At 43.0% G+C, this 19,670-nt stretch overlaps 1 protein-coding gene across 4 annotated transcripts in view; it reads left to right on the top strand.

Moving 5' to 3' along the window:
* LOC123935903 (neuroligin-4, X-linked) overlaps positions 1 to 19,670 on the top strand; it is a 295,963-nt gene that overhangs the window by 31,655 nt on the left and 244,638 nt on the right. For all 4 annotated transcript variants that reach the window (XM_045996731.1, XM_045996734.1, XM_045996732.1 and 1 more), the window contains exon 3: positions 3,769 to 3,855. The gene's annotated coding sequence lies outside the window, so the exon portion shown is untranslated. The remainder of the gene's footprint in view (positions 1 to 3,768; positions 3,856 to 19,670) is intronic.

The following is a 19,670-nucleotide window of genomic DNA, read 5'->3' as shown; positions in this document are numbered from 1 at the left end:
ATAATATTGTTAATATAGTAGTGACTCATAAATATTGCTTCAATTAGTGCTCAGTCACTAGACCATGTGACTCTCAATCCTAGGGTGTAGGTTCAAGTCTTATGTTCCGTGCAGACATGACTAAAAAAACCAAAAAAATGAAAATACCCACAAAACTTAAAAAAAAAGGATTCTTTTCTATATCAATGAATAAATATTAAGTACAGAGTAAGTCATTACAAATGTAAGTACGTGATAGGGTATAGTTTCTGTGTCAAACCTTAGATTATAAAGTGTAATGTGACTTCCAAAATAATCAGCAATTTATAGTCACATTTCTCTGTCTTTTAAGGCCTTTGATATAGGCCATGCAGTCCAAAGGTAATAGTAAAATCAAGAAGTATTTTTTTTCCATAGTCAATTATTGCATCCCCAAAGCATATTTTATTAATACATTTTTCTCAAATGTTACAGGTTTTTAAAAATTAGCATATAATGTATTATTAGCCCCAGGGTACAGGTCTGTGAATCATCAGGTTTACACACTTCACAGCACTCACCACAGCACACACCCTCTCCAGTGTCCATAACCCAGTCGCCCTCTCCCTACCCCCTCACCCCCAGCAACGCTCAGTGTGTTTTGTGAGATTAGGAGTCTTATGGTTCACCTCCCTCCCCAGCCCCATCTTGTTTCATGTTTCTCTCCCTACCCGCTATGACCCCCTGCCCTGCCTCTCAAATTCCTCATATCCAGAAAGATCATATGATAGTTCTCTTTCTCTTATTGACTTATTTCACTTAGCATAATACCCTCTAGTTCCAACCATGTCTTTGCAAATGTCAAAATTTCTTTTCATTTTTAATGGCTGCATAGTATTCCACTATATCTATCTATCTCCCACATCTTCTTAATCCATTCATCTGTGGATGGACATCTAGGTTCTTTCCATAGTTTGGCTATTGTGGACGTTGCTGCTATAAACATTGGGGTGCACATTTCCCTTCAGATCACTACATTTGTATCTTTAGGGTAAATACCCAATAGTCAATTGCTGGGTTGTAGAGTAGCTCTATTTTCAACTTTTTGAGGAACCTCCATGCTTTTCTCCAGAGTGGTTGCACCAGCTTGCATTCCCACCAACACTGTAGGAGGGTTCTCCCTTCTCTGCATCCTCATCAACACCAAGAAGTATTTTTATCTTAAAAAAAGTAATATTTTAATCTAGAGAGTTTATTCTTTTACCTTCTTTAACCTTCTTTAACGTTTGACAATGACTATATCTTATAACTTAGCTTCAAATATGCAAAGTAAGCTTCTCACAGCATGTCCCATGGTGAATCATAAAGCAGAAAACACATGAGAAAAATGGCATATTTGCAGGGGTGCGTGTTGGTGATTTCTATCCTTCCTTTTCAACGGTTAGTCCCAAAGTGGCATATCTAGGATGGATATCCTAATGGGCCCATTTCTGTCTCAGACTTCTCAGTGTTGGGCAATTTCTCACACAAAAATCAGTCTGGGAGATTGCTACGTTGTGAGTTCACACATAAAAGGTTATCCTCGATGAAGAAACTAAAAGTATTTGGAATGTATTTAGCCTTGCACAGCAGGAGACATAATACAATAAGATTGGGGGAGGGTAGGCTCTATTAAGAGAGGTTGGGGAGTTGATGGGACGGGGGAAAGCAGGACTGGTAGAAGCATTCCTGATGTAGGGTGTACCAGCTTTGAATACCATTCGGTATTAGGGTATACAGATGAACAGAGTTCTTTCCGGAGACTTCCACTCAACTAGATGACCATGGGATGGGACTATTGATTTTGTTCTATCAGATTTTAGTAATAGCAGATTTTAAAATAAAACACATGTCGGTATGACCAATCATTCCATCCTACTTGTGTACCTTAAAAAAAATAACAAAATAAAGCAAGAAACCAACAAAAACTCAACCTTAAGATAATAATTAAGGACCATTTCTCTCGTCCCTATCACAAGAAAGAAAAAATTTGACCAGACAGACATAATTCATACTAATGTTTCTAGAACTTTCCTGAACCACATATATAGTTAACTTTGTAGTTGTGTATTTAACACTTGTCTGTGGGTGAGAGCCAAGAGATGACCTATGATCAAGTGAAATAGAAACAGGGCCAATTTTCAAGTTGCAGTATTAATGATACAGTGTGGGGATAGCTGGTATTCAGTGAGCGTCTACTGTGTGCATCACCCATGCACTATGAGTCTGTCGTTGCTGTGGTATCAAATAGCCCATTTTGTGGGTGAAAACCATTTCAGCTGTAGATTCCCACAGTGTGGGGGCTGAGGATGTGGGACAGAAAAGATGTTCATTGTCCCACCTGAGCCCGGGTGGTGGGGTACCTCGTGTGAGTCCAGCCCTCCGTTTGCAGCTCTGTGCTCTTGGGCTCATTGCCTAATATCCTTCTGGTTCCCCCTTTTCAGCTCATGGTGATAATGCTCTTCCCTACCTTCTATGCTTCTTGAGAAGATGACGTGTGAAAATGTTGACCCGCTACATACATGTTAGCTATGATCGTTCATTTAGTGACGAGGCAGCTCAGTTTGGTCAACTGTGTGGTCGTGGACATCCAGGGAGACTCAGCTCTGCCTCCCTCTGCCATAAAACCTATGAGCCGCATGACTTAGCATGTGAACACTGGTTTTCCAACTATAAAACAGGTGTCCTGATAGCCACACTGCACGGCTATAGAAGGGTCAGTGATGATGAATGCCATTGTGATTGTTGTGACATGAAATCATTTTCAAAAATATACTTAATCAACACTGTTCCCAAAACACCTAGTGATAAGTAATTCTGCTAATTGTTATGAGTAATCAAAGCATCCTTAAAATAGGACCCCGCCTTCTGACAGTTTAATACTGTGCTAGCTCGTTAGCTTTCAAACCCAGAGACCTCATCTACTTGGTCCTAAGACTCCTCAAGCATTGAGGTAGCGTGAGGAGTGCATTAAATGAGGTAGTCTCTCTTTCCGCTCCCTCTCCTTCCTAGCGCTCTGAAATGGTGTCTGTGGCAAGCAGGTATTCTGTCAAATAGCTCACAAGGACCCACTTGCCTTGTTGTGATCATCACTTGTAAGTAGAAGGGGCAGCGTTGTGTGAGAGTCACCCTCTAGACAGAAGATGCCATGTTGAGATGACAAGAAAATGCTCGACGATCCTGGGATGATTACGGCTGCAGTGAACGCGAGTTTTCTCACAGTGCAGCCGGGAAAGAGCACAGTGTTACGTCTTCCCATCCTGACCCATTGCTGTAGGGGAAAGAACAGTATCTGCAGACTCAGGCTTAGTTCTTCTAAATAAACAATTTCTAGAACACAGATGGGCTCCCTTGGCCAATGGATCTTTGCAGAGATTTAAAACTCTTAACTTAAATAAGCTAGATCGCACATAGACATGCGCTAAATTGATTGTCATCATCAACAAACGTGGAAAAAAGCCCAAATGAATGCAGACGAGACTGGAATTCTTAATCTGTCTCCGTTGATTCTAAAAATCGTCATGCCACGTGATGACCGGCATGACGAGTTGTGGCTTCTACAGTTAGCCACACCTGTGCAGGTGTCCTGTCATGATGAGCACCTAGACCGATGAAGAACCCAGCTAAGAATCACTTTCTGCCATTACCAGTGGTTCCTATAACAACCCATAAGAAAGGTTATGTGAGCAATAGAACATTGGCTTCGAAGCGGGCTCACCAATCTCTTTTATTGAGTGCACCAATGTCTCTTTGTTGTTTTTATCTTAATAGGAACAAATGTGTTGAGATGGAAAAGACGGCAACTATATGTCCATGGAGGCATTTTTAAAGGCATCTTCTTAGAAGGACAATGTAATGGTGAGTATTAAAAGTGATCGTTGACTTCTGCCTACTTACGTTATTGAGGCATTCGTAGCCTGGGTAAACCAAATCTAGCAATGCTTCCTGGCTACTTTGGTAGTAAAATTAGTTTTCTTTCTCACAATCTGTTGGAAATGAACCAAAGTGCAAAGCGGTGATTTGAAGCTCGTTTGGAGTGCATATATTGGCATGCATTGGAAATGGAGGATTTTGTAATAATTACTTGTTCCTCCAAATAGCTACAAGGCTGACTATATCTTATTAATTAGGTGTATGCAAACGAGAGGCTCAGCTTTCTGATCACCTGTATAAACTGCTCCAAAATTGACCCTCAAGCCCATGGGATACTGAACGCCCACTCTCTTCTAGAGAGAGCATCCCAAGCTGTGAGGGCCGTGGTTGGAATGGCCGTGGTTCCTTGAGAATGGGATCCAAAATGTCAGAGTTGTGGTTCTAATGCAGGCCAAGGGCCCACTGAGACCACGGGATCTTTCTCTCTATCTGGAGAACAGGAATAGAGCAGATCCCAAGGAAGGGAACATGGGTAGACTACTTTTGTGATCTCTGGTTGTGAGTACTTGTTCATGGAATGATTGTATACTTCAAAATCTGGACCCATCCCTTCCCATGCTTAGATATGAGAAAGGATATGTTTTACTATGTTTCAGGTAAATGATTATGTCTTTTCATGGCTCAGGTGTCAATTCAAGCTCTGCTGAGGAAGTATTTATGATTAAATCACTCACATATTCGTTATATACCATTTTTCTCATCGGTTTCTGTACCAAGCTTCCAAACATTTTCCACCGTTGAGACCACAATCAGCTTTCATCTTCCTTAGACTTGACCATGAAATTTCATATCTTTCCTATGTCGGTAACAAACTTCCGTAGGATTCCTGGATTCTACAAGATTATCAAGGTCGTGTTTTTTATATGAAACCCTTGTTCCCAAGAAACTGGATCTCCAAACTCCTCCCCCATTTCCTGCCATAAAAAAGTGCTCTTTTTTTTTTGTTTCAAAGATTATTTTTAATTAACAAAGACTCACGCTTTCCCCCTTTTGTTATCAACATGCAAATTTGGAACATGATTATAGATGGGACAATGATTTCTATTTTGAGTGTGTGTAGGTTATTTTACCAAAGGCATTCAACATACAGAGACATTTCTCATCAGCACATACACCTAAATCGTCATTAACAGCACATTATGTAAATTCCTTTGTCTTATGAATTGTGTAGCTTTCTAAAAAAAAAAGGGAGGGGGGCTTTTTTTTTTTTAACTTTTTTTTCTCCTGCATGTTTTTATTTCTGTTTTTCCATCTGGAGGAGAATTGGTATCTAACGGGGGCATGAAGTCTTGGAATGCTTTGTCTTCCTTCTCACACTGTCCGATGTTGGAATGGCAGCCCGATGTGGCTTGGTCATGATCGTTCCGGTAGCTGCTGTGCTAGGAGCACTCTGCTTAATACAATCAGGCTGTCTCGCTTCCAGGAGAAGCCGCGGTAATAGGTCTGGCATCGCGCTCCGAGCCGTGGACTGGTCACAGCTCATAACGTGACAGCTCATGTAATGAAACCCAGAGGGAACATTATATAAATTGCACCATCGGGAGAGCAAAATGAGGACTTCTGAATCTAGAAAGGGCCTTTTGGGTTTTGGCCATGGGCACTTGGGCTCAATCTGCATTTGAAAGCACCAGGCATTATTGACCTCTGTGTGTGTGTGTGTGTGTGTGTGTGTGTGTGTGTGTGCGCGTGTGCGCGCCCGCGTGCAAGAGGTTGTCTAAGTGCCCATCTGAATCGGGGCATGCTCGGTGCTTCTTCCACTTTGGAATGACCTTGATGAAGGCTGATTCCAAATTGGAGCCCGTCTGAATTGGGGTGTGCCTGGTGCTCACACTTGGTGAGGGGCGATCCCCAGCTGGAACTTCCTGTGATGGCATGGCTAGATGCAAAGCTCATGACAGGGAGTTTTCCAGCTCAGGCATTCCCAACATGTGTCCATGAGAAGTGAGAGCTCCGTGGGTCTTTGTTTGCCGTCATTGTCATTTACAAGGGGCGCTGGCAGGTACATGGGCGACGATGCCTTGATCTAGGTCTGCTGCTAAGTAGCTCCTTCTTGATGACCAGGCTGCTGAGAGATGGAAAGAACAGAGAGATGGGCATCCATTCCCCCTTTCACTGGGGGGCATCTGATTATAAATGATAGAAAAGAGCTTCCTAGGAAAAACATTCAGGAAGCCTCTCTGATACTTGAAAACTTCAACGTAGGCCCCTTGAATCATTTTCTATACAATGTTGCCTGAGCATTGTCTGCTTTGGTAACATCTGTGAAAGGAGACTCTTTGCAGTGGATTTTCATACGTTTCTGCAATGGCTTTCGAAATTACTCGATTTTATTCCCAAGATGGCTTATTAGCTCAGTTCAAAACTGATGACCAAGGGAAATTCCTTCCATGCTGTCCTGGAGTCCTAATTTTCATTTTTAAGTGAAGAGATGCAGAGGCGCCTGGGTGGCTCAGTCGGTGAAGTGTCTGCCTTCGGCTCAGGTCACGATCCTGGGGTCCTGGGATCGAGTTCCTCATTGGGCTCCTTGCTCAGTGGGGAGCCTGCTTCCCCCCCAGCTGCTCCCCCTGCTTGTGCTCTCTCTGACAAATAAATAAAAAAACTTAAAAAAAAAAAGAGGGATGCAAAGATGAACCAGGAATTGGGATTTCAGGATTATATGGAACTGAATTTATGAGTACGTCACAGGTCCTGATGATGAGGACTAGCGTAGGGGCTAAGAATAAATTTGAATGTTCAGATAGTTTGTTTATACTCTATTTAGTTCTGAGCTCATTATGCCAGTAGATCTTTTATTAAACGTTTTGTGATTCAGAGGGACACAGAGGAGTTCTGTCAATCCATGTGGTAAAGGGACTGGTATATAGAGTTAAATATAATAATATAAAACTTACATAAATATAATGTAAATGTAATATATGCAATGTGATTATATGCTATACACATATAAAATATGTAATATATAATATCTAATACCGAAGATAAATATAAATACTTCGGTTTTGGTTCTCCTCGATCATTTTCTTTTCAACAATTTTCCAAACCCATACTGTTTCCTTTGCACCAACACAGACAGTACTTGTTGCTTTTCCCCCTAATTTAATGCTGCTTTTCTGCCAAAATGATATATTTCAGAGTAGAATAAAGGGACAATTGTATCTAGTTATGTAGATTATTTTACACTATTTATGAGTTATTTATGCCCAAGTTAATTTTGTTCTTCTCTGGAGGACATTAATAAACTCAACTTTTGAGTAAATGACCTTGAAACATATGCAGGCACAAGGTGAGTCAGCCATAAGTTGTGGGCAAGTCACCTGTTTCTATAAATTTCTATTGGAACCCAGTCCACACCCTGACATTTATTTATTTATTTATTTTTTGTCTGTGGCTCTTGTCCACCTGCTGGGCCAAAATCAAATGACTGTCCCAGAGCACAGGGCCTGGAAAGCCAAACATATTTCTCATTTGACCCTATACTATGAGTTTCCCCATCCATACTCGAGGACATGGCATGATTGTTTGGAGAGCGGCAGGACCATTCATGAAGAACATCTCAGATTCACAGATCAGTCATGAATATTAATATAAAATAAATTATGCATGCATGTACTATACATACATATACACACGTGTATGATACAGTCTATGCAGACAATACATGTATTGTACATGTACACACATACATAGGCATACATGTTTTCACATGGAGACTATCTTGGACTCACAGATCAGCCATGAATATTAATATGAAATAAATTATACATGCATCCACAGCACATACATGTACACACATATGATACATGCATGTGCACAAATGATACGTGGGTTATGTGTGTACACACATGAATAAGGTATGTACGTACATGTTTTCACATGGAGAACATCTTGGATTCACAAATTGGCCATGAATATTCATATAAAATAAATCACACCCTCATATATAACATGCGTTCAAATACATGCACACGATACACGCATGTTTACAAATGATACATGTATTATGTGTACACACATAAATAAGGCATGTGTACATACATGTTTTCACATGGAGAACATCACACCCGTGCAAAGCAGGCATGGATATTAACATAAATTAACATAAATTATGCATGCACACACAAAACAATACATATACATAGGATACACGTATGCACACATGACGCATGTACTAGGCATGTGCACACATATACACAAGCTATATGTATGTGCATGCATGTTTTCACATTGGGAATTCCATTAATGCCTCCTCGACCCTCTACCTTCCTTTAGACCCAGAGCAGGTGTTTGTAACCTGCACCATGGTACACATGCATGAGTGGGGTCTGGGAGCACTCGGGAATGTCACCTCTGAAGTCTCCACGCGCCAAGGAGAGATTTGGCGATCATCCACACAGCCTGTGTGACGCCGCAGACACACACCTGTTCGCATGCCTCCTCTTCAACTGCTGTAGCCATAATTCTGATGGCTGCGTCTGTTAGGACTCAGGCTCCCAATTAAGGGCCGGAGTGGCCATGCCCCCATCCACTTGTTTTATCATCTAGAAGAAAGAGCACTTGATTCAGTGCACCCAATTATCGTGACTTTATTCTGCTTCACTAAACTTTTGAGCAAAGGGCATGGGGTAAAGTTAAAGCCAAGGAGTTCATTGATTCCATTTTTGGTGTGTTTGAGAATTGGAGAGCAAGAAAATTCTGACTCAGCATGCTTCCTTGAAGTGGGTAATTAATATCCATAGGGAATGGGGCTGTTTGGTTTTTCTCTGGCAGGTTGTTGGATGTCCTACTTGGCATGCTGCGGTAGTAAATATTAACAAACTATATTTCACTTGTAGATGATTGAGGATCTTTTGCTTAAGCATGTTCCTTTACATGCCCTAATTCTTTCCCTTTTTCTATAGTGACTGCTGAAACAGGAGCATCTGTGGAGTCCCTCAAGATGAATTTATTTAACCATGATGTGGGGCGATGGGGAAAGCAACATTGAGGACTTGGGTGGGGCAGAATGTAACTGAACCCATGCAAGCATGGTTAATACAATGGACGGCAGCAGTGTCCCTTGTCCCCTTACAAGAACCTTTACAAAGTCCTGTATATGCAGTTGGCAGTGGACGTAGAGAACTTTCCCTCTTCCCTGTACCAAGCACAATGCATGACACATAGGGTAATGCAGGTCAGCACGCTCAAACCCATAGTTTTGAAGTGGGGTGAGGCCAACTCCTGGCTAAGTAGACCACGTAGACAAGGGACTTGGACTATCCTCCTACCTCCTCCTGTCCATTCAGCTGAGAAGGGGAGGGAATGAGCCTGCAGGAGGCCAATGTCATCCGACTCTGGGAAGGTATCCTTCTGTGCCTAAAGCTTCCCTACACAGTGGTCCAGAGCTGACCAGCCTCAGAGAGGATGCAACTTTTTTCTATTACACAGAAAATTCTTATGCACGTCTTTCTTAACATGATGACATCATTGCAGAACATATGTTTTAGTAAGGGGGATTCTGACCACCCGTTAGGATTTCTGTGCTGGGGAGGGTTTCCCATACCGTAACGCTGGTCTCCGACAGCAGCTGGGTGTCCTATAGTTCTACCTGGAGACAGGGTCAGATCCCACAGGGTACGGGCTCAGTCCTGCAAGACTGCCCACCTTACATTTCACAGGCCAATGGCAAGTTCACAAGCTGTATAGATCAGAGGTTCCAACGATGCCCTCCTTGGGTTCCATTAATCTGCTAAAGCAGTTGATTCACAGAACTCAAAAAGAAACATGTTGCTCTCTCCATTATAGGTTTATTATTAAGGGCTACAACTCAGGAGTAGCCCAGAGTAACGTATGGACAAAGGGTATGGAACATTCATAGTCTCTCCACGCCTACCTCTCTCCCCAAGCCCTCACCATCTTCACCAACCTATAAGCTCTCTGAACCCCATCCTTGTGGGTTTTTATGGAGGCTTCTTCATTACACAGACATGACTGATTAAGTCATTGGGGCTGGTGACAGATCCAACCTTCAGCTCTTCTCCCCTCCCTGGGCGTCCAAGGTAGGTAGAACTGAGCCAGGACAGAAAGTTCCACTTCTGATCAATCACACAGGTGTCTCTGCTAGCCACCAGCTCCCCTTCCTAGATACTTGCCAAAAACCACCTCATAACATAACCAAAACACCTTCATTGCTCTTACCACTTAGTAAATTCCCAGGGTTTTAGGAGCTCTGTGCTAAGAAAGATGGTCAAATAAACTTTTCTTACTATAAATCCTAGTATCACACTCAGGAAGCCAGGCATTTTAGCTTTATCCACAGATGAGTAAGTATTATTTTCTTCCTTGAATTTTGCAAACCCGGAATAAGAAGAAAATAAATATGGTGCCTTATGCCGTTTGTCTGTAGGTAACAGGCACTTGGAGGCAAAGCCGTTGTTCCTCACTCCCCCAATTCTGTTCTAGTCTCATATATATGCACAGAAGAATATAAATTATTTAGCATTGACTTATCTGTAATTAAGTCTTCTAAATGGACTAGTATTTTAGCCGCTATATTTTCTTCTCAATTACTTAGAAAATTCAAGCCTTCCTTGGGGAACGCTTGGTTTCTCAGTTGTGCTTTTAATGGTAATTGATTGGCTTGTTCAAATGATGCTGTTCTGGGAAGAAGGTTAACAAATAAAGTCTGGCAGGGTGGCAAGGGAAGGGTGTCAGGTGAATGAAGAGTATTCTGTGTCCAAGATCGGTGACCTCACAAATTTCTTACCTTTCCAGAATTACCGATTCATGAGGGAGGTGAAGTTTACCATGGGACAGGGGCTGGTCACAGAGTCATCGTTTCAGAGTAGGTGTTCCTTTGGTCTGTCACTGGTAGGATTTACACGTCAACGTCTTTTATCATCATGAGTTCATTAGAAATCTCCACTAATTTAATATCTCACGCGGTCTCCCGTTGAGTGTGGAACCCAACCTGGGGCTCAGTCTCATGACCTTGAGATCATGACCCGAGCTGAGACCAAGGGTCAGACACTCCATGGGCTGCAGCCCCCAGGAGCCCTTAATTTAATTGTTTTGATAAGATATCATAAGTTACACATTAAAAATATTTAAACCCAATACTTGCTCAAAAATTAATGAATGAGGGCAACTTCCCCTGACAGTGCATGACTGTCCTTTATCATTTTATCTTTGGAAACATCAGATTATCGTGCCCACGTGTCCCGGTACCGATCCAGTTTCACCACCACCAACATTGAAAAAGCATTCCCATTTCTGTGGTTTTAAGTCTTAGAACCAGTCTCGGAGATGATGTGACATCGACCATCGCTTACATTTTTTAAAAGGAATAAAATATTGAGCTGGGATTCCAGCATAGCTGACCAGAGTAAGAGTGGATTTAAGGAGGAAGTCCATTTAAGACAGTTTCATTGAACGTGCGTGGCGGTGTTTGAAGACATTCTCAACAAGGCTGCCATCTTGTTTTTGTGTCTCTGAAAATCCTTGGCTTGATCTCTTTTAAAGAGTCATTGGAACAATCCTTTTTTTTTTTCTTCAAAAGAAATTACCAAATAATTGGACTGTTCAGGGCTGAGAAAGCAAACACCAGCTCTAATGGTGCATGTGTCCTGACCAATGCTCTGTGCTAGATGCTTGACAATCTCTCTTCTTGGTTTCTGACATGCCCTGTATTTGGAAACGCAGTGGCAATCTTGCACATCCAGAAGGCACCATTCTGCTGTTCTGTACCTTTGCCTGCTCTGTGTTTCTTAAAAAACAGGTGATCATTACATTCCTCTGCTGCTACTCTTCCTCCCAGGTATGAGTTTCTCATGGCTGCTGTAACAGATGATCACAACCTTAACGTTCTGCTCAGCACATGTGAATAAATACAGCTCTAGAGTCCAGTTATTGGGGGGCAAACACCCACGTGTCCCCCTGGGCTGCTGCCTCCTGCAAGGGCTAGGGGAGAATGCCTTTCCTTGCATTTTTGCACACCAGGGGGGGCCACCCTTCCTTGCCTTGTGGCTCCATATTCCTTTTCACCTCTCTGCTTACTGGTCATATCGAGTTCCATCTTCTTCTCTGATGCCCTGCTTCCTTCTAGTAAACAACTTGCAATTCCTCTGGGCTCACCCAGATCATCCAGCACCATTTCTCCATCTCACGGTCCTACATTTAATCACATATAAAATACCCTTGAGAAATCCTTTGCTGTAGAAAGTTATATACACTTGACTCTAGAACAATACATGTCTGAACTTCCCAGGTTCACTGATACATACAATTTTTTTTTTAAAGATTTTATGTATTTGACATACAAATGACATGCAGAAGGAGAAACAGTACAAGCAGGGGGAGTGGAAAGCAAAGGGAGAGGGAGAAGCAGACTCTCCACTGAGCAGAGAGCCTGATGCAGGGCTTGATCCCAGGACCCCGAAATCATGACCTGAGCTGAAGGCAGATGCTTAATCAACTGAACCACCAAGGCGCCCTGAATTTCTTTTTATCAATATAGCCTTGTAAACGTATTTTCTCTTCCTTATGATTTTCTTAGGAATGTTTTCTTTTCTCTAGCTTACTTTGTTGTACAAATACAGTACTACATAATACATAGAATGTACAAAATATGTGTAAACTGACTTTATGTTTTTGGTAAGGCTTGCAGTCAAGAGTTGGATGGAAGTAGGTATGTTTTGGGAGAGTCAGAAGTTAGATGTGGATTTCCAATTGCACAGGGGTCAGTGTCCCATTGTTTCAGGATCAAGGGTTCTGGGGGATTTGGATATGCATGACTTTGGGGAGGTGCACTCTTCAGTCTACCACGTATAGTTGGCCATGATCTTGGGAGTGCCTGGAGATGAATCTCAGCTGCCCTCATCAATGACCTCCAGGACATCCGTCTCCTTCCTTGGGATGCTCTTTTCATGTGTGATGGGCTCTTGTTTCTCCTCCTCCTTCCCGAGGCTGCTTCTCAGTCTTTCAGTAAGAACCTCCTGACTTCTCCTTCGCTGAATTTTGTTTAGCTCTGGATCCCAAACATATGCACTTAGCACGCTCCTTCCTTCTTTGCTGTCTCCTTCTGGAGTCGTACCCTCTGTACCTGAGGATGGATGTGTCTGGAAGACCCCTCCCCTTGTGTGAACAAAGACTGGGGTCTACTGGGATGGCCTTTGGTGACTTGGGCAAGGTCCCCATTGATTCCCATTTCTCACATCCTTCCACATGCTTTGTCCTGGGCAGCTTGAACCATTCAGAACCTTCCAGAATCAGCAGTGTGGACTCGGACCCTCATGTGTTGTGATGTGCTAGCTGACCTTTCTTCCTGTAACTGAGTTTCTGAGAAAATCCTGTTTCATCTAATGTCATGATGTCACCTGAATGTCATTTCCCAGGGAAGCCTTTCTCCTCTGTGATGAGCATGTATTGAAGAGGGCATCTCTGTTAACCTGCATTCTCCTGCCCATTTACTTAAATGTTTGACGTCCCAATGAGCCTGAAAAATCCCTCAAATATAGCAAATATTTTCTATTATGGTAACCACCATCGCATCTGACCCAGTGCTCCTACACAGTCCAAAGTGAATTACTGAATTAATTGAATTACTACTTAATTATGGACTTTACTGAATTAATAACACAAGAACGAGGAAGTCAGTCCTTGGTGACAGTGTCACGGCTTTGTCCATCTGTCATAAATATATTCATATTCATTCCATAGCTAATGTGCATCTCTGTGTAACGTATATCATAATGAATTCCGAAAGAATTCATTGAACTTGACGGTTCTTTGTTTCTGTCTGCTAGAATTGATTCACATGCATGTAGACGGATCCAAAGAGGGCCAAGGTTCCTAATGACCATACCCTATCCTAATGTTTCTGGGCAGCCGTGGATGCAGCTAGGAAGACGAGAATGAAGTTCTCCCCGAAGCACAGAGACGTATCATGACTGTCGCTTAGAGGGAGACAGGCACAATATTGGTGCCTCCTAATGCAATAGCGTTTTCTCCAGGAATGCTTTACCTTCTCTTGACTTAAAGAAAAATGTAGGCCAGGGTACTGGAAATGAACCAATAACCCTGTGCCGTTGCCTAGGGCTCTGCTCCAGGGGAGATCCTGGAGAATAAAGCTTTCAGAATTACATCAAGAAATCAAAGTGAAGATTGAAAAAAAATAATGCTGTCAGCGGTGTAGACTTTGTGAAGGTCATGGGGAGAACCGCTTATCCGGTGGTTACAGCAACTCTGGTCTCTCTTCGTTTTCGTTGTTGTCTTTTTGTTTTTTGTTTTTTAGGAACATCATAGTCAAAGATTGTTTCCTTCTTAACAGTTTCTGCTGCTACTTTGTATTTAGCAACAGTAAACGAATGCATGTAGCATTCATTGTCTATGATAAGTGGACCCATCCAGCATTCCACCGCAAGCCTGTCATGACGGTTTAGTGTAGCCCTCACTCAACGTGCGTGTGTCCTTCGTACTTTTGTTCTTCGTAGGTTTCTTGTGTGAAAGTCTTTCCAAATTGAACCTGGTTCCTAAAGATACACATCCATTGTTCAAACCCAAAATGAGGTGAATGCATTAAAAACTCAAAGGGATCTTAGTGACTGGACATTCATCTACTTTAGTCATGTCTTGTAAGCTCTGAAAAGGTGCACACTTGTGTTTAGTGTGATAACAGGGAGTCCTAAGGGGATGTCTCTAGGAAGGCAGAAAGGGACCTCAGTCACAGCCTTGTAAGCTGAGAAGAAGCCACCTATTTCTCACCTTGTGTTTGCACTTGTCTTCAGCGGGATCCTTGATGGTGTCCCTGTGATGTGCACTTGCCTTTTGGTCCTGAGGGAGAAGCACGTGCTCTCTCCACCTGCTTGACCTGAGACGTTGGGATTCAGACAGCAAGTAGTGAGTATAGAGAAGGCTGAGCTCAGTGAGAGCTCTCTGAGCAGGTGAAGTTCGTGTGAACCAACACTGATCAGATGACGTTGGTGTGAACCCGACTCTGAGCAGATGAAGGTATCAGCAGCAGTGAGCACCCATCCAGTGACCAAACAAGGGTACCCCACATACACATGGGGAAATTACAATATCTGGGTTCGTCGTCTCTTAGCAATGCCATAAAAATCACATAAGTAGCAGGACTCTAAAGTTTAACCTACTCTATTTAATGACTTCTTCAAAGCCCTTGAGACTCATGGGAGGTGGTTTCCATGTAGGATGGTGTGATCTTGTCACTGGGATGACATTACCGGAAACCTTATCCCCTTCTCTTGAGTATATTGATGTTTTATAGTTTTTGTCAACAAAATATGCCTGATTTTCCTTACCAAGCCATCCTCAGCATTTTGGTGTGGTTTTTTTTTTTAGGTATTAAGGTATAGGAGCTTTCTTGGCTCAGGCCTTCAAAAGCTTGACTTGACGTTGTCTCTTGGCCAGTCCCATGGAATGTAGCGTTCCTCGGTTTTACCTAAGTGATGTGAACTGTGTTAGCGTTCTCACGCAAGTGACAAGACCAAAGGATGCCTAGCGTATCTGTGTTTTACTCATTGTTAGGAAAAGTCCACGAGGGAGATGTGTTTCTGTTGCTCATGCGTGATCTGGAATGATGGGCACGCTGTTGATGATAGTGCCTGTCAGCTCATTGTAATACCTGATTTTAAAGAAAATGAAATTTTCAGGGCCGCCAGAATAATTATGGATGGATTTACTGGCTCTGTGGCTTTCACCCTTCCTTTCCCATGAGTGGTCCTATTGGACTGGTTAGGCAGACTTATCTTGTCCATTATCCATGGGTAGAAATTGAGTTCTAAGGAAGCGAATTGGTTGCCAGAAAAATCACTGTGGGTTCTTGTTCAGTGATTGTCTTCTCCATTGGGTCCACCAGGATCCCAGGAGACGGTGACTTCCTCCAAGCATAGAGAGACAAAATCAACAGATGAATCGTGTGATTTGCTCCGGTATCGGGACTTAGGTGGGCGAACGTGATCACATCCGATTGTGCTACAGTATGTCATCGAGCCTGCCTTTTACCTCAGGTGGTCACGGAGACCATAGTAATATTCGAGAACACCGAGGGAGAAGGTGAAGGCCTGGCCGGGGCCACGGCGACATCTGACATCTGTCAGCCCCCGTGGTTGTCCCACTTTCTAAATGTCAGGTGTATTGTGTGTCAGCTTTGGACATTCCCTCCTGGTGTTCTCTGAAAATGTCCAGAGGTTCTCCTGCCTCTAAGCAGTTTTTCATGTTCAAAGGACATGGTCTGTAGCAGTGATCGGTTATTTGGCAAGAAAATAAATTTAGACCATCCTGTGCGGGAAATAAACACGTACCAAGGTATTTCATGATGCTTGCGGAATCAAAACAATGACAGATGGTATAGGATGTTATTTCAGTGCATAATATAAGGGGAATGGTGTGCTCCCAAATACTATTATTTCTTCTTCTTCCCAGCATTCTATGTCCTGAACCCAGCGTTCTTGCTCTGGGCTATCACCCGTAACAGATCACTTTTCTCCTGTGCTAGGACCTGTTCCAAGTTCTTTTTTGTGCACTAACTCGATCATCTCAACCTCTGTATCCAGGACTTACCATTCATATTGGTTTCCTATGGCGGCTGCGACAAATTACTGCAACCCAGCGATTAAGGCAACGCACATTTATGACGTCATACTTCTGGAGTTCAGAAGTCCAAAGTGAGTCTCAGGGAGCTGGAATCAATGGGGCAGCAAGGATGCATTTCTTCCCAGGCTCTAGGGGAGAATCTGTGTCTTTGCCAGAGCTCCCAGAGTCTGCCCCAATCCTTGTCTCATTGCCCCCTTCCTCTGTCTCCAAAGCCACTGGCTTTGGTCCTTCTCATGCTGAGATCTCTGTGGTTCGCTCTCTTCTGTGTCCCTCGTTCTCTGATAACAATCCACATCCTTCCATTGGGTCACGTGGGGGATCCAGGATCATCCCCCTATCTCCAGATCAGGAGATCAACACCCATTATTCGATCTGCAACTTTGATTGCTATTTTCCATGTAACGAGATGCATTTGGAAGTTCTGGGGATTGATACGGGCCCATCTTTGGAGGGGTCATCATTTCACCTACCACACAAGTACCATCTTTACTTTAGACCTGAGGAAACTCAACGGTGAAGGTTGAGTGACGTCTCCGAGGTCATCGGGTGGCGATGTGGTAGAGGCATGAGAAAGTATGACCACAATGTGAAGCCAGGAGGCCATTGTCAGGGTTTGCTGTGGTCTGGACGTAGGACACGTACTGACCTCAGATCCTTGTGAATCCAAAAATCACTCAGGAGCTGCCTTTTGACCTTCGATATGAAGGAACAGATACAAGGCAATGGGTTGTCAGTCATGGGGGGGGGGAGGTACAGAGTAAAGTGAAATTAACATGGACAGTGAAACAGTATTGAACCAGGCATTTTAAGCCAAATCCGAGCAATTTTCGAGTCCTAGACGTTTGTATGTGCAGAAGCAGCAGGTACCAACGTCCTCAAAATGTTAATTTAGTGGGTGCCCTTTCTTCCCAACAAGACTTAGAAATTTTACATGAACTTGTCAGAAGAAAAAGGTGTCTAATGATTAACCACACTCAGACGTGGAGGGTATGGCATGCCCCCCCCCCCAAGCCCCTCCTTCGCAAGCGCTTTGATCCAGACACGCGTTAATTGCTTCTGCAAACTTGTAAATAATATTTCCACAACGTGAACGGAAACTTTCTCCATGAGCGTTTTTGATTCGCCGATGGTGGCTTTTCTTTTAAATACTCGATTTTGCTGATGTCTTTTAAGAACTCAGTTAAATTACAGAGGGATTGATTTGAAGTCAGCAACCTCTTTATATGAACGCTGCCAAAATATCCTTTAACGTGAGAATGCTAAGAGGCACCAGAAAATTTAAAACTCAATTAACACCGAGGGGTTATATTATCGAATCGTTTTGGCTCTATTGCAGAGAATGCCATCGCGTTGGAAAAGACTTTATATCCTCGTGGTTAAGAGCGTAGGGTTTAGAAGACAAAAAAGAAATGGCGTGAAGCCTAGCACCACGTTTCCCTCCTTGGACAGGTGTCAACTTTATATATAGATTTTTATTACCAAGGAAGAACCTGTGTTTACACATCACTATCCCATAAACTTCACAGCTTACATTAGGGTTCTCTCTTGGGGGTGTACCTTTTATGGGTTTGCACAGACGTAGAATGACCTATATCCAGCATGACAGCATCATACAGAATACGTTCATGACCCTAAATTTTCTCAGTGCTCTCCATATTCATCCCTCCCATGACCAAGCCCTGGCAACCATTGATTCTTTTATTGTCTTTATGGTTTTACCTCTTCCAGAATGTCCTAGACTTGGAATCATAGACCACGTAGCCTTTTCAGATCACCTTCCTTCACTTAGTAACGCACATTGAAGACGCATTCACAGTTTTTCCATACATAGCTTGGTTGCTTACTTCCTTTTAATCCTGAGCACTCTTCTGTTGTCTGGATGGACCCCAGTTTACCCATCCATCTAGGGACATCTTGGTTGTTTCCCTATGTGGGCCATTATGAATAAAGCCGCTATTAACGCCCACACGTGGGTTTTTGTATGGATGTAAGTCTTGGACTCCTTTGGATAAACACCCGGGAGCGTGATGGCTGTAATATACATAATTTGTCATCTTCTGGAAATGGGAAGACGCGACTGCTTGTCTTGACTTCTGAAACCATTATATGCATCGGGAATGAGAATGCCCTCGGCAGAATCATTCTTCCGAAGACAGTGGTAGCGTGTGTGCCAAAGGGATTAATCAGAGCTATTTTTAGGGTAGCGTTTCTAGCATGGAACACAAGCAAATAAAAGGAGGCATATGGAAGGGCCCATTGTTCAGCAGACCACCCCACGGATCTCCATTCTTTGGGTATGGCTGCTGTGGTAGGCACTGTGAGCTTGCTGACCTCCCCTTTCACTGTCACACATGTCCTACTGATGGCTCTCTCCCATGGTGAGCGTAAAGGAGGAGACCCATGTAACACATTGTTGACGTTACAGAACATTACATCTCTCCCTTGTCGTCTGCTTTCCTTCCTTTCCATGTAAATGTTTTCCACAGCTTTGCAAACTTCTTTCTGTAAGCGTCTCTTCTGGGGGAAAATGTATGGGATTTAATTTTCTGTAGATGTAATCCTAAAATTGGAAAGTTAATCCCACAGTACTGTTTAGATAAGCCATGGACTTTTCACTTGCAAATGCAAGGATATGGAAATTGTCGTAGATGGCTGATACATTTCGGATAAAAGACTAAAGGGCCGGAGAATGTCTGTAATTCTGAATGAAGGCGCTGTCTGGCGTTTTTGCAAAACAGCTGTATCACGTTCTTCTTTGATAGGCGACTCTGTTTAGTAGTTTCTTTGCTGTACTTTTCAAAGTCATCTTTGTGCTTCTTACCCTGCGGAAAGGAAGGGGGATCCGCTCGGTTGCTCTCCTGGTTGGAGAGAGAGGTTCTTCTTCCATCCCATGTCAACATTAGTGTTGCTGCTACCTTGACAAGGGATTGTCCATCCCTTGTCGGTGCCCATCTCTGCTCTTTTCTCCATTGGATTTCGGGGACTGCTCACTCTCATGTAGGATATTCGCAAATTCATTGACTTTAGAGCTTTGTCAGGAGACCTGCAAACAGTCCGTTCCACCAACTGTCCTGTTGTCTAAACATATACATGAGGTTCTTACTCAGGTTTAGATGGGCGACCCCAGCGTAAGTGGAAACACTGGGGCCATT

Source organism: Meles meles, chromosome Y (assembly GCF_922984935.1).
Source record: "Meles meles chromosome Y, mMelMel3.1 paternal haplotype, whole genome shotgun sequence".
In the NCBI taxonomy this organism is placed as follows: domain Eukaryota; kingdom Metazoa; phylum Chordata; class Mammalia; order Carnivora; family Mustelidae; genus Meles; species Meles meles.
This window is presented reverse-complemented; position numbering and strand designations above follow the sequence as displayed.